This window comes from Oncorhynchus masou, unplaced genomic scaffold, assembly GCF_036934945.1.
Source record: "Oncorhynchus masou masou isolate Uvic2021 unplaced genomic scaffold, UVic_Omas_1.1 unplaced_scaffold_965, whole genome shotgun sequence".
In the NCBI taxonomy this organism is placed as follows: Eukaryota; Metazoa; Chordata; class Actinopteri; order Salmoniformes; family Salmonidae; genus Oncorhynchus; species Oncorhynchus masou.
In genome coordinates, this window is record NW_027016152.1 from 85069 (window position 1) to 99945 (window position 14877).

Here is a 14877-nt window from a genome sequence, read left to right on the forward strand (position 1 = left end):
TATATCATCATTATAAAACTGTTGTTATGGGGTAAATAGTACTGTTTTACACTCACCTTTTCTTGAGCTGCTCTGGAGAGGCTCAGGACATGACATATTGGTGGAGGCTGGGACTGGGAGGTGGCTGATGGGTAATAGCCTGTAGGGCAGATGGGTCATGTGATAACTTGGTTCAGAGGATTCTTAAAGCACTAGTGAACAACACTCCTCTTCCTAAATGGGAGATCTTTCTAGACAGAAGGACGTAACTTTGAGCACGGAGGGAGGGAGAGAGAGAGAGAGAGAGGGGAGAGAGAGAGAGAAAAAAAACACCTATGGCCTATGACTAACTCATATGGCAGGTAAAAACCTGAGAAAAAATCCAACCAGGAAGTGAGAAATCTGAGTTGGTTGATTTTCAACTCATTCACTATTGAAGATACAGTGGGATATTGGTCATGTTGCACTTCCTAAGGCTTGATGTCAGCTGTCTTTAGAAACTTGTTTGAGGCTTCTACTGTAAAGGAGGGGCTCATAAGGGCTCTTTGAGTCAGTGGTCTGGCAGAGTGCCATGAGCTGGTCACACGCATTCACATGAGAGGTAGCTCGCACTCCATTGCTTTTCGACAGACAAAGGAATTATCCGGTTGGAACATTATTGAAGATTTATATTAAAAACATCCTAAAGATTGAGTCTTTACATCGTTTGACATGTTTCTACGGACTGTAACGGACTGTCTGCTCCTAGTGAACGCGCTTCGTGACTTTCGCTTACGTGGCTCTAACAAAAGTAGCTATTTGGACATAAATGATGGACATTATCGAACAAATCAAACATTTCAAACATTTACTGTGGAACTGGGATTCCTGGGAGTGCATTCTGATGAAGATCATCAAAGGTAAGTGAGTATTTATAATGTTATTTCTGACTTCTGTTGACTGCACAATATGGCGGATATCTTTTTGGCTTGTTGGGTCTCTGAGCTCTGTACTCCGATTATTGCATGGTTTGCTTTTTCCGTTAAGCTTTTTTGAAATCTGACACAGCGGTTGTATTAAGGAGAAGTGTATCTAAAGTTCCATGTATAACATTTGTATTTCAATCAACATTTATAATGAGTATTTCTGTAAAATTGATGTGGCTCTCTGCAAAATCACTGAATGTTTTGGAACTACTGAACATTTATTTACCCTTATTTAACTTGGCAAGTCAGTTAAGAACAAATTCTTATTTTAAATGACGGCCTAGGAACTGTGGGTTAACTGCCTGTTCAGGGGCAGAGCGACAGATTTGTACCTTGTCAGCTCGGGGGTTTGAACTTGCAACCTTCCGGTTACTAGTCCAATGTGTCCTTCTGCCACAACCTGAGGGGCAGCCAGTGAAAAGTGCAATGTAATGTTGATAATATTTCCCATCTTGTTTTGTTTTGTCTTTCATACCATGTCATGTGTCTTCTCAGTAATGTTGACACTGCTTTAATGTATTGTTATTCTGATTAATATTGTTGTTGTTAATGGTAATCCCATGTCCACTACTACTATTATTATTGCTGTTGGTCCCACCATTTATTTATATATAATTATATATGTATAAATATATATTTATTTATATATAATTATATATGTATAAATATATATATATGTGTGTATGTATAAATGTATATATATATATATGTGTGTATGTATAAATGTATATATATATATATATATATATATGTGTGTATGTATAAATGTGTATATATATATATATGTGTGTATGTATAAATGTGTGTATAAATATATATATATGTGTATGTATAAATGTATATATATATATATATAAAATATAGATTTATATTTTTCAATATGTATACTTTGCCATATCAATAAAGTCAATTGAATTGAGAGAGAGATGCACACACTGAGATTGACAAAAGCTACTTTGTTAATAAAGTTATTTAAGTCGAACTACAACTCGTTTGTGGTGCAATGCATTGTGGGTAGGTCAGTAACAGAGAGTGGAGGACGCCATGTGCTATTGAGGGAGAAGGACCAGGACTGACAGGCAACGCTGCGACTCTGTGAATTGGAAATATCTGGAGGAGATCCGGGGGCACAAATAATAAACATGTACTGCACAAGACACTGCATTCGGACCGCGCTGCGAATCTCCGCAAAGACTCGTCGGTAAGCGGGTGTCATAACCGGGGATCGTAGCTGCTTGTGTAAATTCTAGAACAGTGGGACACAGGAGCTAGATGGTTTGCTAACGCTAAACGCGTCAAGGGCAGAGAATTGCTAGCTAATTTGCCATGCATTAACCATTTATGTGCCCCAAATAGTCGGAATCACGTAGAACTATTAACATAATAACACTGGGCTCATTCATTTGCTTTGTGAAGAACAGATTTTATGATCAGCCGGCTAGCTAGCCAACCGCAATGCCATCAATTCCTCGTTAGCTAGCTAGTGAGGAACACTCTTGCAGCCAAATGGTTTAATCCGTCACGGGGAATGTGTTGTAAAACCAGCTAACTAACTTGTAATCTAGAGCGAGTAGGCTCTGCAGTAAATAACGTTAGCCAGTTCCACGGACCTAATGCACCCCGTTCCTTCCTTATGAGACGTGCCAGTCAAGGTCATGTGTTTCTTGTACGGCATTTGTGTTTAACTTTGACAAATGGTTGTCATATCCTGTACCTTGCTAGAGCTTCCCTCCCGGTTCTGATTGGTGATTTGTATAGATTTTCACCATTGTATAATGCTCCTGTCGACCTTACCGTGGCAGTTGTACAACTGATTCAGGGGGGTTGGGTTAAATGCGGATGACACATTTTGGTTGAATGCATTCAGTTGTGCAACTAACTAAGTATTCCCTTTCCCAACTGAACCAGGTGGAAAATTAGGATGAGAAATAGCAGCTAACTAGCTACTGCGATAGTACTAGCTGGTGGATTTGAAGAATCTTTGAGAGATCTGTGACAACATTGAATCACTCATTCCCTTAGGCCTAGAGGGTTTTACAGATGGGACTCAAAAGGCCCCTAAAGTCACATCCAGGAGCCTAAATCTAATTCATTAGTGCATAGTTGTAAATTAATTTGCACCAAAACTGTCCATTTAAACCAATAGAAACCAAACTATTTTAGGTGGACGGGATGCACGCTCTACAGAGGAAACACTGGATTGAATGTAGAGGTCGACCGATTATGATTTTTCATTGGAGGACCAAAGGAAGCCGATACCGATTTAATCGGCTAATAGTGACAATTACAACAACATTGAATGAACACTTTTTTTAAATGTTAACTTAATTACATAAATAAAATCAATTTAGTCTCAAATCAATTATGAAACATGTTCAATTTGGTTTAAATAATGCAAAAACAAAGTGTTGGAGAAGAAAGTCAAAGTGCAATATGTGCTATGTAAAAAAGCTAATGTTTAAGTTCTTTGCTCAGAACATGAGAACATATGAAAGCTGGTGGTTCCTTTTAACTTGAGTCTTCAATATTCCCAGGTAAGACGTTTTGGGTTGTAGTTATTATAGGAATTATAGGACTATTTCTCTCTATACCATTTGTATTTCATATACCTTTGACTATTGGATGTTCTAATAGGTACTTTAGTATTGCCAGCCTAATCTCGGGAGTCGATAGGCTTGAAGTCATAAACAGCTCAATGCTTGAAGCACAGCGAAGAGTTGCTGGCAAACGCAGGAAAGTGCTGTTTGAATGAATGTTTACGAGCCAGCTGTTGCCTACCACCGCTCAGTCAGACTGCTCTATCAAATATCAAATCATAGACTTAATTATAATTAACACACAGAAATATGAGCCTTAGGTCATTAATTTGGTCAAATCCGGAAACTCCTTTAGAAGACAAAGTTTATTCTTTCAGTGAAATACGGAACCGTTCTGGCACCGGGTGGCATCCTTAAGTGTAAATGTTGCTGTTACATTGTACAACCTTCAATGTCATAATTATCTAAAATTCTGGCAAACTTTGTTAGGAAGAAATGGTCTTCACACAGTTCACAACGAGCCAGGCGGCCCAAACTGCTGCATATACCCTGAACGCAAGAGAAGTGACACAATTTCCTGATTTAAAAAAAAATCATGTTAGCAGGCAATATTAACTAAATATGCAGGTTTAAAAATATATACTTGTGTATTGATTTAAGAAAGGCATTGATGTTTATGGTTAGGTACATTGGTGCAACGACAGTGCTTTTTTCGCGAATGCGGTTGTTAAATCATCACCCGTTTGGCGAAGTAGGATGTGATTCGATGAAATCATTAACAGGCACCGCATCGATTATATGCAACGCAGGATAAGCTAGATAAACGAGTAATATCATCAACCGTGTGTAGTTAACTATTGATTATGTTAAGATAGATGCTAGCTAGCAATGCCAGCTAGCAACTTACCTTGCATCTCAGTGCAAGAGGCGTCACTGCAGTACCTGGTTCGAATCCAGGCTGCATCACATCCGGCCGTGATTGGGAGTCCCATAGGGCGGCGACACAATTGGCCCAGCGTCGTCCGGGTTTGTGAATACGAATGTGTTCTTAACTGACCTGCCTAGTTAAATAAAGGTTCAATAAAACAATACATTAACTGTGTGATTTTGTTTCCCCAGGCAGGAGCTCCAGACACCAACGTCATGTGCCCTCCGAACACTCGGGACCAGCCCAGCCAGCCTTTCTGCTGTCATCGCCGTCCCCCTCTGGATGGAGCCCCCAAACAGTACCCCCCAAAATCACCCAGCTGGTACACGACATCACCAGCCTCACCCTGTTAGAGGTGTCAGACCTCAATGAGCTCCTCAAGGTATGGAACTGGAACATGTAGATTAACCTAAGGAGACGTGGGCATCTGAGTCATTTAGCAGACGCTCGTATCCAGTGCCACACAGTCAGTGTCATAAATTATAGCACATTGTCCTATATACATAGTTCTAGTATCTACCTCTATACCATGGTATCTATATATACACTGCTCAAAAAAATAAAGGGAACACTTAAACAACACAATGTAACTCCAAGTCAATCACACTTCTGTGAAATCAAACTGTCAACTTAGGAAGCAACACTGATTGACAATAAATTTCACATGCTGTTGTGCAAATGGAATAGACAACAGGTGGAAATTATAGGCAACTAGCAAGACACCCCCAATAAAGGAGTGGTTCTGCAGGAGGTGACCACAGACCACTTCTCAGTTCCTATGCTTCCTGGCTGATGTTTTGGTCACTTTTGAATGCTGGCGGTGCTTTCGCTCTAGTGGTAGCATGAGACGGACAAATGTGCAGACATGTGCATGTGTCTGCTCAAACGGTCAGAAACAGACTCCATGAGGGTGGTATGAGGGCCTGACGTCCACAGGTGGGGGTTGTGCTTACAGCCCAACACCGTGCAGGACGTTTGGCATTTGCCAGAGAACACCAAGTTTGGCAAATTCGCCACTGGCGCCCTGTGCTCTTTACAGATGAAAGCAGGTTCACACTGAGCACATGTGACAGACGTGACAGTCTGGAGACGCCGTGGATAACGTTCTGCTGCCTGCAACATCCTCCAGCATGACCGGTTTGGTGGTGGGTCAGTCATGGTGTGGGGTGGCATTTCTTTGGGGGGCCGCACAGCCCTCCATGTGCTCGCCAGAGGTAGCCTGACTGCCATTAGGTACCAAGATGAGATCCTCAGACACCTTGTGAGACCATATGCTGGTGTGGTTGGCCATGGGTTCCTCCTAATGCAAGACAATGCTAGACCTCATGTGGCTTGAGTGTGTCAGCAAGAGGAAGGCATTGATGCTATGGACTGGCCCGCCCGTTCCCCAGACCTGAATCTAATTGAGCACATCTGGGGCATCATGTCTCGCTCCATCCACCAACGCCACGTTGCACCACAGACTGTCCAGGAGTTGGCGGATGCTTTAGTCCAGGTCTGGGAGGAGATCCCTCAGGAGACCATCCGCCACCTCATCAGGAGCATGCCCAGGCGTTGTAGGGAGGTCATACAGGCACGTGGAGGCCACACACACTACTGAGCCTCATTTTGACTTGTTTTAAGGACATTACATCAAAGTTGGATCAGCCTGTAGTGTGGTTTTCCACTTTAATTTTGAGTGTGACTCCAAATCCAGACCTCCATGGGTTGATTTTAAATTTGATTTCCATTGATCATTTTTGTGTGATTTTGTTGTCAGCACATTCAACTATGTAAAGAAAAAGTATTTAATAAGAATATTTCATTCATTCAGATCTAGGATGTTATTTTAGTGTTCCCTTTATTGTTTTGAGCAGTGTGTGTATTATTCCATAGAGTTAATGTATTTTTATTGTTTAACTTTTGTTTAACTAGGCAGGTCCGTTAAGAACACATTGTTATTTACAGTGATGGCCTAGGAACGGTGGGTTAACTGCCTTGTTCAGGGGCAGAATAGCAGATTTTTACCTTGTCAGCTCGGGGATTCAAACTTGCAACCTTTTGGTTACAGGTCTAACACTCTAACCACTAGGCTACCCTGCCGCCCCTACACTCTAACCACTAGTCTACCTAACCGCCCCTACACTCTAACCACTAGGCTACCTGCTGCCCCTGCTAGGCTACCTGCTGCCCCTACACTCTAACCGCTAGGCTACCTGCTGCCCCTACACTCTAACCGCTAGGCTACCTGCTGCCCCTACACTCTAACCGCTAGGCTACCTGCCGCCCCTACACTCTAACCACTAGGCTACCCTGCCGCCCCTACACTCTAACCACTAGTCTACCTGCCGCCCCTACACTCTAACCACTAGGCTACCTGCCGCCCCTACACTCTAACCGCTAGGCTACCTGCTGCCCCTACACTCTAACCGCTAGGCTACCTGCTGCCCCTACACTCTAACCACTAGGCTACCTGCCGCCCCTACACTCTAACCGCTAGGCTACCTGCCGCCCCTACACTCTAACCACTAGGCTACCTGCCGCCCCTACACTCTAACCACTAGACTACCTGCCGCCCCTACACTCTAACCACTAGACTACCTGCCGCCCTACACTCTAACCACTAGGCTACCTGCTGCCCCACCACACTCTAACCACTAGTCTACCTGCCGCCCCTACACTCTAACCACTAGTCTACCTGCTACCTGCCCCCCTACACTCTAACCACTAGTCTACCTGCCGCCCCTACACTCTAACCACTAGACTACCTGCCGCCCCTACACTCTAACCACTAGTCTACCTGCCGCCCCTACACTCTAACCGCTAGTCTACCTGCCGCCCCTACACTCTAACCGCTAGTCTACCTGCCGCCCCTACACTCTAACCGCTAGTCTACCTGCCGCCCCTACACTCTAACCGCTAGTCTACCTGCCGCCCCTACACTCTAACCGCTAGGCTACCCTGCCGCCCCTACACTCTAACCGCTAGGCTACCCTGCCGCCCCTACACTCTAACCGCTAGGCTACCTGCCGCCCCTACACTCTAAGCGCTAGGCTACCTGCCGCCCCTACACTCTAACCGCTAGGCTACCTGCCGCCCCTACACTCTAACCGCTAGGCTACCTGCCGCCCCTACACTCTAACCGCTAGGCTACCTGCCGCCCCTACACTCTAACCGCTAGGCTACCTGCCGTCCCTACACTCTAACCGCTAGGCTACCTGCCGCCCTACACTCTAACCGCTAGGCTACCTGCCGCCCCTACACTCTAACCGCTAGGCTACCTGCCGCCCCTACACTCTAACCGCTAGGCTACCTGCCGCCCTACACTCTAACCGCTAGGCTACCTGCCGCCCCTACACTCTAACCACTAGTCTACCTGCCGCCCCTACACTCTAACCACTAGACTACCTGCCGCCCCTACACTCTACCTGCCGCCCCTACACTCTAACCACTAGACTACCTGCCGCCCCTACACTCTACCTGCCGCCCCTACACTCTAACCACTAGTCTACCTGCCGCCCCTACACTCTAACCACTAGACTACCTGCCGCCCCTACACTCTACCTGCCCCCTACACTCCTAACCGCTAGGCTACCTGCCGCCCCTACACTCTAACCGCTAGGCTACCTGCCGCCCCTACACTCTAACCGCTAGGCTACCTGCCGCTACATTAACTGATACCCCATGTGTATCATTACTCATTGTGTATTTATTATTACTTGTTTTACTTTATTATTTCGACTGTCTTTCTCTCTGTATTGCTGGGAAGGTCTAAGTCAGCATGTCACTGTTGGTCTACACCTGTTGTTAACGAGGCATGTGATGAGTAACATTTTGATCGGCTCAATGACTTCTCCAATAAAGTATGTTTTAATTTTTTTGTCCCAGAAAACCCTGAATATCCAGGATGTTGGGATGATGCCAATGGGAGCCATGACTGCAGCAGCAACACCTGCAGCTCTGGTAAGACAGGGATTGTTTCAGTGTGTTTCTGTGTTTTATTCAATACGTTTATCAAGCTTCTTTACTGACGCTACCCCGCCCTTACACGACGCCCGTGGTTACCCCGCCCTTACACGACGCCCCGTGGTTACCCCGCCCTTACCGACGCCCGTGGTTACCCCGCCCTTACCACGACGCCCCGTGGGTTACCCCGTCCTTACACGACGCCCGCCCGTGGTTACCCCGCCCTTACACGACGCCCCGTGGTTACCCCGCCCTTACACGACGCCCCGTGGTTACCCCGCCCTTACACGACGCCCCGTGGTTACCCCGCCCTTACACGACGCCCCGTGGTTACCCCGCCCTTACACGACGCCCCGTGGTTACCCCGCCCTTACACGACGCCCCGTGGTTACCCCGCCCCTTACACGACGCCCCGTGGTTACCCCGCCCTTTACACGACGCCCCGTGGTTACCCCCCTTACGCCCGTGGTACCGACGCCCCGTGGTTACCCCGCCCTTGCACGACGCCCCGTGGTTACCCCGCCCTTGCACGACGCCCGTGGTTACCCCGCCCTTGCACGACGCCCCGTGGTTACCCCGCCCTTGGGTTACCCCGCCCTTGCGACGCCCCGTGGTTACCCCGCCCCCCGCTTGCACGCGCCCGTGGTTACCCCGCCCTTGCACGACGCCGTGGTTACCCCGCCCCTTGCACCGCCCCGTGGTTACCCCGCCCTTGCACGACGCCCCGTGGTTACCCCGCCCTTACACGACGCCCGTGGTTACCCCGCCCTTGCACCTGACGCCCGTGGTTACCCCGCCCTTACCTGACGCCCGTGGTTACCCGCCCTTACCGACGCCCCCGTGGTTACCCGCCCTTGCCTGACGCCCGTGGTTACCCCGCCCTTGCCTGACGCCCGTGGTTACCCGCCCTTACCGCGCCCGTGGTTACCCATCTTGCACGACGCCCCGTGGTTACCCGCCCTTGCCCCCCCGTGGTTACCCCCTTACCTGACGCCCGTGGTTACCCGCCCTTAAAGACGCCCGTGGTTACCCGCCCTTGCCTGACGCCCGTGGTTACCCGCCCTTACAATCGCCCGTGGTTACCCGCCCTTACACGACGCCCGTGGTTACCCGCCCTTGCCTGACGCCCGTGGTGCCCCCTTTGCACCTGACGCCCCGTGGTTACCCCGCCCTTGCACGACGCCCGTGGTTACCCCGCCCTTGCACGACGCCCGTGGTTACCCGCCCTTGCACTGACGCCCGTGGTTACCCCGCCCTGACGCCCTGGTACCCCGCCCTTGCCTGACGCCCGTGGAGACCCGCCCTTGCCGCGACGCCCGTGGTTACCCGCCCTTGCACGCGCCCGTGGTTACCCCGCCCTTGCACGAGCCCAGATGGTTACCCCGCCCTTGCCTCGACGCCCGTGGTTCCCGCCCTTAGACGCCCGTGGTTCTTGCCCGCCCTTACCTTCCGCCCGTGGTTGCCACCCGCCCTTGACACGACGCCCGTGGTTACCCCGCCCTTGCACGACGCCCGTGGTTACCCCGCCCTTGCCGACGCCCGTGGTTACCCCGCCCTTGCACGACGCCCGTGGTTACCCCGCCCTTACCGACGCCCCGTGGTTACCCCGCCCTTGCACGACGCCCGTTTACCCCGCCCTTGCACGACGCCCCGTGGTTACCCCGCCCTTGCACGACGCCCGTGGTTACCCCTCACCCCACATGACTTGATCTAGGAGGTACCCCTGCAGAGCTCATTGGCCTTTTATCTATAAAGGCTATAACGTCGTTTAGTTTCAATGCCCAATGGAAGCTTCTTTACTGCAATGCAATCGTTGTGCTTGACTGTACACATAAACATGTCATGTAGTGTCCTCAGGGCGTAGATGGAGCATGTTTTCACCTGGCATTGTGTTCATTCTGCTCCTTCAGGCAGTGGAAGAGGACGTGGCACCAGTCAAGAAAGAGAAGACTCACTTCACAGTAAAACTGACAGAACTGAAGGCAGCGGAGAAAGTGAAACTCATAAAGGAAGTGAAGAACTGGAAGAACTCATCAAGGCTTGAACCTGGTGCAGGTCAGATGGTCTGTTTGTCTCTGTGTGATGTCACAGCCAGACAAGGATTCTTCAGTTCTTTCCTGTCTTTCTAATCATTTGTCCATTCCATCTCTGACCACACATGTTCCAGTGTCCACGCTTAAAGGAGTCAAATCAATCTGAGACCTAGGATAGCTCTGGGTTGGAGGCCTTTCACTCTGTGGTACTGCTCTCTGTATGTATATAGTAGGTTAAGAAGTTGGAGGCCTTTCACTCTGTCGTCCTGCTCTCTATGTATATAGTAGGTTAAGAAGTTGGGGGCCTTTCACTCTGTGGTACTGCTCTCTGTATGTATATAGTAGGTTAAGAAGTTGGAGGCCTTTCTCTCTGTGGTACTGCTCTCTGTATGTATATAGTAGGTTAAGAAGTTGGCGGACTTCTCTGTTCTCTCTGTATGTATATAGTAGGTTAAGAAGTTGGCGGACTTCTCTGTTCTCTCTGTATGTATATAGTAGGTTAAGAAGTTGGCGGACTTCTCTGTTCTCTCTGTATGTATATAGTAGGTTAAGAAGTTGGAGACCTTTCACTCTGTGGTACTGCTCTCTATGTATATAGTAGGTTCAGAAGTTGGAGGCCTTTCTCTCTGTGGTACTGCTCTCTGTATGTATATAGTAGGTTAAGAAGTTGGAGGCCTTTCACTCTGTGGTACTGCTCTCTGTATGTATATAGTAGGTTAAGAAGTTGGAGGCCTTTCACTCTGTGGTACTGCTCTCTGTATGTATATAGTAGGTTCAGAAGTTGGAGGCCTTTCACTCTGTGGTACTGCTCTCTGTATGTATATAGTAGGTTAAGAAGTTGGAGGCCTTTCACTCTGTGGTACTGCTCTCTGTATGTATATAGTAGGTTAAGAAGTTGGGGGCCTTTCACTCTGTGGTACTGCTCTCTGTATGTATATAGTAGGTTAAGAAGTTGGAGGCCTTTCACTCTGTGGTACTGCTCTCTGTATGTATATAGTAGGTTAAGAAGTTGGAGGCCTTTCTCTCTGTGGTACTGCTCTCTGTATGTATATAGTAGGTTAAGAAGTTGGAGGCCTTTCACTCTGTGGTACTGCTCTCTGTATGTATATAGTAGGTTCAGAAGTTGGAGGCCTTTCACTCTGTGGTACTGCTCTCTGTATGTATATAGTAGGTTAAGAAGTTGGAGGCCTTTCACTCTGTGGTACTGCTCTCTGTATGTATATAGTAGGTTAAGAAGTTGGGGGCCTTTCACTCTGTGGTACTGCTCTCTGTATGTATATAGTAGGTTCAGAAGTTGGGGGCCTTTCACTCTGTGGTACTGCTCTCTGTATGTATATAGTAGGTTCAGAAGTTGGAGACCTTTCACTCTGTGGTACTGCTCTCTATGTATATAGTAGGTTAAGAAGTTGGAGACCTTTCACTCTGTGGTTCTGCTCTCTGTATGTATATAGTAGGTTAAGAAGTTGGAGGCCTTTCACTCTGTGGTACTGCTCTCTGTATGTATATAGTAGGTTAAGAAGTTGGAGGCCTTTCACTCTGGTACTGCTCTCTGTATGTATATAGTAGGTTAAGAAGTTGGAGGCCTTTCACTCTGTGGTACTGCTCTCTGTATGTATATAGTAGGTTAAGAAGTTGGAGGCCTTTCTCTCTGTGGTACTGCTCTCTGTATGTATATAGTAGGTTAAGAAGTTGGGGGCCTTTCACTCTGTGGTACTGCTCTCTGTATGTATATAGTAGGTTAAGAAGTTGGAGGCCTTTCTCTCTGTGGTACTGCTCTCTGTATGTATATAGTAGGTTAAGAAGTTGGAGGCCTTTCACTCTGTGGTACCGCTCTCTATGTATATAGTAGGTTAAGAAGTTGGAGACCTTTCACTCTGTGGTACTGCTCTCTGTATGTATATAGTAGGTTAAGAAGTTGGAGACCTTTCACTCTGTGGTACTGCTCTCTGTATGTATATAGTAGGTTAAGAAGTTGGAGGCCTTTCACTCTGTGGTACTGCTCTCTATGTATATAGTAGGTTAAGAAGTTGGTTGCTGTGTGTTATTGTTACTGTAGATCACTGATCTCCTCTGTCCTCTACCAGGCTAAGAAGTTGGTTGAGTCCCTCCCCCAGGAGATCAGAGCCAATGTGTCCAAAGAGGAGGCGGAGAAGCTGAAGACGGTCCTGGAGACAGCAGGGGGCACTGTGGTGCTGGAGTAGACCGTCTCTCCTCTCTCCATCCCTCCACCCGACTGACCCCATCCACTGTCTGGCTGCTGTTACTCCTGTCTATCTTTCTGTTGTATACAGCAGGAAAAAAACAAAGGAACCAATGCCTTGGAAAAGGAAACTAAAATCTAGCCTTTTTGACAACGTTGCTGTACTAGCTACCAACTGGACGGTGTGGGGCGGGAGAAACTAACTCAGACTGGACTCCTCAGGCTCAGAGCCTGAACGCACCCGCCCACCGCCCGGCCGCTCGTCAGTTCCCTCGCCCGTTTGTCTTGTTTGTTCGTCTGTGTGGCTGGCTCTGTCCCGATTCTCCACCCTTCTCCCGAAGTGTGCACTTCTCTTGGGTTCTTTCTCGAATTTGGTTTAACAATGGTGGAAACTCAAAACTCCCTCAAGCCAATGTCCCATGTTTAAAAGTCCACGACTGGGAATATGAGGGTACAGGAGAAGGGTGGATAATGGGTACTTTTGCCCATCTATCAGTCTGGTACTTTTGCCCATTGGTCTGCATTCAAGCTGGACTTGGCCTCATGTCTGTATTCGTCTGGGGTGAGTTTCCCTGGAAGCCTCGTCGTTAACGTGGCATGTTATTTCCCCTGACAACCCAGCCTCCACGGTGACACCATTGAAATATCTACATTTGACTGTCTGTATTCTCCAGAGGAGGCTGGTGGGAGGAGCTATAGGAGGACAGGCTCATCGTCATGGCTGGAATGGAATTATGGAACGGCGTCGAACAAGCGGTTTCCATTGGATTCCATTAATTCCATGTCAGCCATTACAATAAGCCTGTCCTCCTATAGCTCCTCCCACCAGCCTCCGCAGGTATTTTATGTGCGTCAATGAACCAAATTCGTCAAATGGACATTTGGCTGGTTGTTCTATGAGTGGTGTGAGTGGGTCATCAAGAGGACTGAGGTACCACGTTGGCAACCAAGCTTTTTTAGAACCCCTCCCCCTGACTGGTAACAGACTCGTGTTATCTAGAACCAGGAGAACGGAGCTGTGTCTTCATTACGGGTTGGAACCCGGAACAGAACTGAAAAGCCGGAAAATAATGTAGTAGCAGAAACTGAACCTGGAACGAAAGTGATCCATGCTGTTCCGGAACAGAACCATCATTTTAAAAGCATGGGAACCGGTTAATAACGTTCTTTTACATTCCAGGCGTTGTTTCTACTCTCACAAAAAAACGCAAACAAAGTGCCAAGGCAAAGCCCTCACTCTGTCACTCAGAAACATATTCCAGTATCTGCCTGCAAGCTGAAACTCTGTACCAGTGTGTGTGCATGTTTAGGCCCCCACCCCTCCGGCTCTATCCGCACTGATTGGTGAAGTCATTTAATTAGCTAAATGTGAAGGGGGGGCAGGTTGATTTTAAAGGTTATAAAAGGAATAGGAAGGAACGCTATAAACCGGTACTTTTGTTTGGTTTGAACCGGTTCAGAAAGTTATTTTTCCGGTCGGAACAGTGGAACGTAACAGTTAAATTTGTATTTTCCTGTTCGGAACGATTGGAAAAAATAATTTTGGTTCCAACCCCTGGTCTTTATACTGTATGGCTGATATAGGATCAATGATGAAGTGATTAAAAAAAATAAAACAAGTTACATTTCTTTGGTTGGTTGAATATAATCTTACATTGGATCACATTTGACAGATTGTGCTGTAAAGACTGTGAACGATTATTAAATAGTACCTATGTGAAATGTATTCATAATGATGGGATTACATATTTATTTTTTATGTAAAGCTTTGTTTGGTGTTCGACATCTATATTTTGAATTCATTAGAATTTGAAACAAAGTGCATTGTAATATGTAAGAGCCACTAGGGGGCAAAAGAGAGCTTTGCTGATTCGCCCAGACCAGGGCAACTGGCCTGATTCTGTAGGCCCACGGATCAATCCCTCCTCCCAAAAGGTAAGTCCCATGGGATCTCAACTTACTGTTGAGTTATAATAGTAGAATACACCAAGGTGCAATTTAGAAACGTGGTTTTACATCAGCAGCTTTTCTCTTTATGTCGACCACTGACAGTCACTCAATCAGCCATGTCAACTAAACATTTAGATTGGTAAATTAGTCTATAGAGGCCAGCAAGCAATCATGGTCAAAACATGGGGTTTAGTGGTTAGTGTTGGACTAGTAACCGAAAGGTTGCAAGTTCAAATCCCAGAGCTGACAAGGTACAAATCTGTCGTTCTGCCCCTGAACAAGGCAGTTAACACACTGTTTCTAGGCCGTCATTGAAAATAAGAATTTGTTCTTAACTGAC

General features: G+C 47.2%; 1 pseudogene; it reads left to right on the forward strand.

Moving 5' to 3' along the window:
• The first annotated feature begins 1947 nt into the window (after nucleotides 1–1947).
• Nucleotides 1948–14313, forward strand: LOC135538446 (large ribosomal subunit protein bL12m-like; annotated as a pseudogene).
• The last annotated feature ends 564 nt before the right edge of the window (nucleotides 14314–14877 follow it).